Source organism: Trichechus manatus, unplaced genomic scaffold, assembly GCF_000243295.1.
Source record: "Trichechus manatus latirostris isolate Lorelei unplaced genomic scaffold, TriManLat1.0 scaffold00016, whole genome shotgun sequence".
In the NCBI taxonomy this organism is placed as follows: Eukaryota; Metazoa; Chordata; class Mammalia; order Sirenia; family Trichechidae; genus Trichechus; species Trichechus manatus.
Window position 1 is genome coordinate 6,168,938 of NW_004443952.1, and position 8,984 is coordinate 6,177,921.

Consider the following 8,984-nt stretch of genomic DNA (forward strand, 5'->3'; position numbering starts at 1 on the left):
TCATGTCACAAGTGTAGGCTTTCTATCCCATGATTAGCATTGTGGCAAGCATGATAAAAACGTTAATAATTATATTGTTACTAATGATAAAATTCATGTTTATAGAATCCTTAATATGTGCCAGACACTCTTCTAAATTCTAGACATGTATTAACTGGATTAGCCCTCTCAATGGCTCAATGAGATATTATCATTATGAACCTTACTTTACAGATAAGAAAGCAGAGGCACAGTGAGCAAAGTGGGAGCTGTCAGGCATTTTCATCTCACGCTATATTTTATTTGAAACATAAAATAGAACACTTGATAAATTAATTGAAAGCAAGAAAAGTAAAATATAATGAGGTGCTTTGACAATTACCTCATATATACTGCTTATAGTTCATAATGTGCTTTATTAAAAAAAAAAAAAGCACCAAAGAGGACAGTCAGGCAGCTAACACATGAAAAGATGCTCGCGATCATTAGCCATTAGAGAGAAGCAAATTAAAACTACAATGAGATACCATCTCATTCCTGCAAAAGTGACACTGCTCAAAAAAACAGAAAACAACAAGTTCTGGCAAGATTGTGGGGAGATTAGTACTCTCACGCACTATTGGTGGGATTGTAAAATGATGCAGCAACTATGGAAAACGGTATGGCAGTTCCTCAAAAAGCTGGAAATATAAATATCTTATGATCTAGCAATGCCACTCCTAGGTATATATCCAAGAGATATAAAAACAGTGACATGAATAGACATATGCACACTTAATGTTCATTGCAGCATTATTCACAATAGCAAAAAGATGGAAACAACCTAAGTGTCCATCAATGGGTGAATGAATAAACAAATTGTGGTACATACATACAATGGATTACTACACAACTACAAAGAATAATGAGGAATCCTCGAAAAATCTCGTAACATGGATGAATCTGGAGGACATTATACTGAGTGAAATAATTCAATCACAAAAGGACAAATATATGACCTAACTTGTGTAAAAAGTCAAGAATAGGTATACACACAGAAAGCAACGTTCTTTGATAGTTACCAGGAATGGGAGGGGGAGGGAGAGGGAATCACTTTCTAGAGAGTGGACACTTGTTATTTTTGGTGATGGGAAAGGCAATACCCAATATGGGTGAAGTCTGCACAACTTGACCAAGGCAAATGAAGACACTAAGAAGTATATAAGAATAAGGGACAATTTCAGTAAATGTTATAACGTATACAATTTTGCAACAACAGTAAAAATAACCAAAAAATGCAAGTGTGGTCACATAGGTATATATGTATGCATATATGTGTATAGGAAGGCATATGTGAGTACATGCGTGTGTATATATAAGTTTAGCTATAGTCATATGCATATACATATTTTTGTGTTCTACATATATATTCATATACAGTCATACACCGCATAACATCCGTTCAGGCAATGTCTGACTGCAATACATCTGTGGTCTGGTGTGTGCTTTGCAAGGATACCCACAGCCAAATTCAGCAGTGAGCCCACCCCACCACTCCCCACCTGCCGGAACAAGTGCCGTCTGATGGGAAGAGTGAGCATCCGATCCTCCTCCTGAGCACCCAAGAGTGGCAGAAATCACAGGGCCAGCTAAAGGTGGGGCCTGGCTGAAGTGGGATTGCCAGGTCCCGTGTCCCCTTCCTTGCTACACCAGCTGCACCAGGAGCCTCCTGGCCTGACCTTCAAGGGACTGCAGGCAGTGTGCTGGGTGGGACCTGGTGGAACACTCGCCTGAGGCATCCACAGTGGGAGCTGCCCGGGCCGCACAGCAGCCCCCAGCCCATATGACCCAGGAACCCCATGCCCTGTAGACCAAGGTGTTCCCACAACGTCCAAATCATATAACATCCTATTACGCATAATGCATCATGGACATTAAGTGACACATGACCGTATATAGTAAAACACCTAAGAGGCACACTTATGGAGACTTCCTAGACATATCCAAAAGCCTCGCAGGGTTGGTTAACTGGGTTAAAAGGCTTAAGACCATAGTCTCATGGTACCTCTCAGTCAATTGGCATAACATAGTTCATAAAGATAATATTCTACATCCTAGATTGGTGAGTAGTGTCTGGGGTCTTAAAAGCTTGCAAATGCCCATCTAAGATATGAATAATGGTCTCTACTCATCTGGAGTAAAAGAGAATGAAGGAAACCAAAGACTCAGAGAAGAAACTAGTCCACGTGACTAACAACCCACATGAACCACAGCCTCATCTAGCCTGAGACCAGAAGAACTAGATGGTGTCCGGCTACCACTATTGACCATTCTGACCGGGGACACAATAGAAGGTAGAATGGGAGAAAAATGTAGAACAACATTCAAATTTCTGAAGAAGGCCAGATCTACTGGACTGATAAAGACTAGAGGAACCTCTGAGACTATTGCCCTAAGATATCCTTTGAACTTGGAACTGAAGCTGCTCCTGGAGGTCAGCTTTCAGCCAAATAATAGTTTGGCTTGATATCACCTGTAAGTAATGTGCTCCCTCAAACAATCAACTATATGAGACCAGTCAACATGTACCCAAGAGCAAAGATGCGAAGGCAAGAAGGGGCAGGGAAGCTAGATCAATGGAATCAGAACAAATAGGATGGAAATAATGCGAATGCTGACGCATGAAAATTGTAGCCAAGTTATGGAACAATCTGTATAAAAATTGTTAAATGGGAACCTAATTTGCTATGCAAACTTTCACCTAAAACACAATTAAAAAAAAAAAAAATCCGTAAGTCTTTTCAACACTCTCAGGAGTAACAGAAAGAATACCCTACTCCCATTTTTGGGTAACATGATTGAAAAATAAAGTGTTTGTCCTCGCGTTTGTGGAGTCAGTTCTCAATGCTGTACTATCAGTGTCTAATAATTTCAGAGAGGGAAAGATATTGAGTATTTGAGTAATCAGAGAAGAACTTCTAGGTTTTTATAGTTCAAGATGTTCAAGATACAATCTAAAGAGTTTACTTAGAGATAATTTCCATACCTTTCACTATACATGCCTTGGGATTATTATCAGATAAAGGATTCCGACCTAGGGAGATAAATGATTCTGTCCTACGAAAAGGTTTGTTTTGATTTAATATGGCAAGAATAGACTTGTAAACTTCCACTTTCCCTCTCTAAAATAAAGTACTGACTTTGTTAACTATAATTACAAATTGGCAAAATGCTCATTTAAACTTAATTTAGATCATATGTTTTAGTTTTTGCTATTTTGACAGTCTTTAAAATGTCATTCAGATGTGTGAACTTGGAAAAAGAGGAAAATAAAAATGTGGGAAAGATGAATAAAGATTGAAAAAATGAAAAGCAAAATAAAATTTAAGGATAAAGATAGATGTGTATACTGCTTTTAATATTGGGCCACACATTTCCTCTTATTTTCTACCTTTTTTAGATCATAAATTATTTTGCATATCAGAAATCTTAAAAACTCATAAAAGTTTTCATTGATTTAAAACTCTAAATAGCTTGAGTACTCAAGGAAAGATGAAATTATGTTTGAGGAATATAATAATGCCTCTGAGAAATAACCTGAAAACTTATCTGAATATCTATGAATCGCAAGTTTGAATGGTTAGCTAGTGGTGAGAGATTGGCAAGATGCTAGGACACTTTGTTTCTTGTCCTAGATCAAAAGCATTTTCCAAAGTGTGGTGGTCCATAAAACACCAGTCAGCTGCATATACTCATTTCCTCAATTTTAACACGTACCTACTCCCATTATAATGTCTCAAAACTTAGCTTGCATGTTACACAATGTCAAATGATGTTTGTTAGCCACTAGGCCTTGCTTAGGAGCCATGGTGGCACAATGGTTAAGAGCTATGGCTGCTAACCAAAAGGTCAGCAGTTTGAATCCACCAGCCACTCCTTGGAAACCCTATGGGGCAGTTCTACTCTGTCCTATAGGGTCACTATGAGTCAAAACTGACTCAACAGAAACGGTTTTTTTTTTTTTTTAAGGAGCGCTGGTGGTACAACAATTAAGTGCTGGGCTGCTAACTGAAATGTTGGTGGTTCAAACCCACCCAGTGCCTCTGCAGGGGGAAAAAGATCCAGCAATCCATAAACATTACAGTAAAAAAAAAAAAAAAAAAAAACCCTATGGGGCAGTTCTACTCTGTCACATGGGGTTGCTATGAGTCAGAATTTACTCTACACCCCCCAACAACAGGCCTTGCTTAAGCAAACTTACCTGTGCATAGATAATGCCCTCTCAGCTGATGATCATTTCAGGGGAGTTATTTGCATTTGTTGTACCACACATGGCTGAATTCAACTTGAATTCTCATTTGTGTCATAGAAAAGATTACACTCTGATGTTGCATTGAAATTAAACATTTTTACAAAGCCAGAAGATTGACATTCACATGACAAGTAATCCATTTGAAAGTGGTAGACATGCCAAATCTCTTGCAGTGGAATGTAAAACATTCAAAGCTAGGGGAAGTTGATGTGATTTATTTAGTCAGAACTGTTTGATCTGTCAAAGTCTTCCAGCAGAATTTCAAGAGAAGCTAACTTCTAGTGATGCATACTTAAAATTAAATACACAATAGGAAATGCAGATGAAACAAAGTAGCCATTCACCTACTATAGAATTATAATGTCAATCCTGAAGATGCTAAAGAAGTCAATATGAGGAGCATAATTTATGAAAAACATGTCAGTCTAATGTCATATCCAATACTTTATGATGATAGAAATCCTTCTCTTAGGATTTCCAAATGTGTTAGCGCACCAAAATTTCTTAAATATCTCATAATAAAGAAATCTATTTAACTTTATTTTTACCATCATTCCCAACCATACATGAAACTGCAGCTCCCCATTGCACTCTCACCACCAAACACACACATAACAGCTGCTATCATTTACCAGTGCTATATTCTGAGGAACATACCTTTGGACACGTTATCCTAAAGAATAGATTATTATGATAATTTACCTGAAGTACATACTTCCAATAGAAGTATCATAATTATGATAATTTACCAGAATAAAGTAGTGATAAAGATACAGTAGAAAGAACAAAAGGCTATTATTTATAAGATCCCAGTACTGACTTTTCATTAATTTGCTTTATGACCTTGAGTAGGTCCCTTCTCCTTCTCTAAGATGATTTCCTCACCTCTTCAACAAATACATTGCACAAAATAATCCACAAGTCCCTTTATTGACCTACCCTTCAATGCCTACAGTTAGGTCTATTAGATGAAGGTAGAACATCAGCTTTACTTAAACAGACACTTCTCCCATTTGTAAACTTTTTTGCAGAATATAAAACCACAACTTATTCTGTGGTTTTCAAGAACCATACGTGAACTTACTTGATATTTATTCTTTTAGATCAGTCACTCTTCCAATGCCACATTCTAAGAGTGTTATTCCAGCCATTACAGGGAGAGCTATGAAATCAAACACACCATCTACTGTTCATTGTCAAGTTCGTTTCAAGTGCTGACCCTATTTTTTCATTAGAGCCATCTGAAGCCACAAGAGGGGATCTTGAATTTTTGGTCATAAATATCCCATTTCCATGTGGTGGTGGTACATCTACTCTTCTTTCTTCTCTTCCTCTTTTCTTTCTCCTTCTCCCCCTCTTCCTTCTCCTTCTTCTTTGTCACATCTCACCTCCAATCTACCTTCTGTTTGGCTTCCAATAAGATCTCACTGTGCCATGCCCCTGGTTAACACTTCAGATGCTTCCCATCACCCCAGGAATGAAGTCCAATCTCCTTGAATGGTTTTTCAGACCCTTCAAAGTCTAGCACATTCTTTTCCCTCTCTATCCTTATGTCTTACTATTCTCCCACCAACCACTCTACATTCCAGCCATAGCTGATTTTTGTTCAGGTCCTTGAACATTCCACGCTTTCTTTTATCTCCATGCTTCTGCAAATGCTGTTCCTTCATCTAAGGACTTTATCTCCATCCCTACCTCCATCTTTCCATTGACTCCATTTGGTTATTTAGTTATTTATTTTTTGGCCTTAACAAACAAATTTATGTTCTCACAGCATAGGAGGCTAGAAGTCTGAATTTAGGGTGCCGGCTCTAGACGAAGGCTTTCTCTTTCTGTGGGCTCTGGGGAAAGGTTCTTGCTTTTTCAGATTGTGTTTCCTGGTTCCTTGGAGATCTCCATGTGGTTTGGCATCTATCTTCCCCCATCTCTACTTGCTGAATATCCTCGTTTTACATCTTGTAAGAGATTGACTCAAAACATACCCTAGCTAATCCTGCCTCATTAACACAACAAAAACAACACATTCTCAAATGGGATTATAACCACAGGCATAGATATTAGAATTTACAACACTTACTGGACTAGCTCACACGAGCAGCCTAATTGGGCATATCAAAACAAACAAACAAAAGAACCAAGAAGCTAGGACACAGTCAGCAAGCATAAAATAAATAAATATAATAACTTATTGTGGCTTGGAGACAACAGTCAATATCAAATCACATAAAGAGGCAGACCATGATGGCTTCAGTAAGCTCCCAAAACAAAGAATCAAGAAATTTTCTAGAGGAGGAGAACGTCTTGGAATTACTGGACGCAGAATACAAAGGATTAATACACAGAACTCTTCAAGAGATCAGGAAGGAGATCCATCAAAATGCAGACTTAGCAGTAGAGGAACTTAGGAAGATTAGAGAAAAGCATAATGACAAATTTAACAAGCTACCAGAATACACAGAGAGACAGAAATCAGAAATCCAGAGGATTAACAATAAAATTTCAGAATTAGACAACTCAGTAGAAAGTCATAGGAGCAGAACTGAGGCAATGGAAGTTGGAATTAGTGAGACTGAAGATAAAGCAGTTAACACCAACTTATTTGAGGAAAAATCAGATAAAAGAATTAAAAAAAAAAAAAAAAGAAACCCCAAGAATTTATGTGGATTCTATCAAGAGGAATAACCTATGAGTGATTGGAGTACCAGAACCAGGCGGGATAACAGATAGTACAGAGAGAATTATTGAAGATTTGTTAGCAGAAAACTTCCCTGATATTGTGAAAGATCAGAAGATATCTACTCAAGATGCTCATCAAACCCCACATAAGGTAGATCCCAAAAGAAAGTCACCAAGATATATTATAATCAAACTTGCCAAAACCAAAGATAAAGAGAGAAATTTAAGAGTGGCTAGGGATAAACAAAAAGTCATCTACAAAGGAGAGTCAATAAGAATAAGCTCGGACTACTCAGCAGAAACCACGCAGGCAAGAAGGCAATGGGATGACATATATAAAGATTTGAAGGAAAAAAATTGCCAGCCAAGAATTATATGTCCAGCAAAACTGTCTCTCACATATGATGGTGAAAGTAGGACATTTCTAGATAAACAGAAGTTTAGGGAATTTGCAAAAACCAAACCAAAATTACAAGAAATACTAAAGGGAGTCCTCCAGTTAGAAAATCAGTAACATCAGATAACAACCCAAGACTAGAGCACAAGACAGAGCAACCAGATATCAACCCAGATAGGGAAGTCACAAAAATAAACCAAAGCTAAAACACGAAAAATAGGAAAACAGATGTCAATATGTAAAAGATGACAACATTAAAACAAAAAAGAGGGATTAAAAAATGTAGACATAGATTTTTCATATGGAGAGGAAGTCAAGGTGATACAAAGAAATGAAAGACTGGTATAAACTTAGAAAAATAGGGGTAAATATTAAGGTAACCACAAAGGAAACTAACAAACCTACAAGTCAAAAAAAAAACTAGAAAAATATAAAGACACAGCAAATACAAAATCAACAACAATGAAAAGGAGGGAAAGAAAATACATAAAGAAAACCAATTCAGCACAGAAAATTATGTGGAACAAAGAAACTATGAACAACACACAAAAAAAGACATGAAAATGATAGCACTAAAATCATACCTATCAATAATTACGCTGAATGTAAATGGACTAAATGCATCAATAAAGAGACAGAGAGTGGCAGAATGCATAAAAAAACAATCCATCTATATGCTGCCTACAAGAGACACACTTTAGACTTAAAGACACAAACAAACTAAAACTCAAAGGATGGAAAAAATATATCAAGCAAACAACATGCAAAAAAGAGCAAGAGAGGCAATATTAATCTCTGACAAAATAGACTTTAAAATAAAATCCACCGCAAAGATAAGGAAGGACACTATATAATGATTAATGGGTCAATACATCAGGAGGACATAACTATAATAAATATTTACACACTCAACGACAGGGCTCCAAAATACATAAAACAAACTCTAACATCACTGAAAAGAGAGATAGACAGCTCCACAGTAATAGTAGGACACTTCAACACACCACTTTCAGTGAAGGACAGAACAGCCAGAAAGAAGCTCAGCAAAGACATGGAAGAGCTAAATGATACAATCAACCAGCTTGATCTCATGGACATATACCGAACACTCCACCTAAGAGCAGCCAAGTACACTTTCTTTTCCAATGCACATGGAACATTCTCCAGAATAGACCACACATTAGGCCACAAAACAAGACTTAACAGGATCCAAAGCATCAAAATATTACAAAGCATCTTTTATGAACATAAAGCCATAAAGTAGAAATCAATAACAGAAAAAGCAAGGAAAAAAAATCAAACATATGGAAACTGAACAACACCTTTCTCAAAAACTACTGGGTTATAGAAGAAATTAAAGACGGAATAAAGAAATTCGTAGAATCAACCTAGAATGAAAACACATCCTACCAGAACCTTTGGGACACAGCAAAAGCAGTGCTCAGAGGTCAGTTTATAGCAATAAAAGCACACATTCAAAAAGGAGAAAGGACCAAAATCAAAACATTAACCCTACAACTCAAACAAGTAGAAAGTGAGCTGCAAAAGGAGCCCTTGGGTGCCAGAAGGTAGGAAATAATAAGAATTAGAGCAGAATTAAATGAAATAGAGAATAGAAAAACAATTGAAAGAGTTAACAAG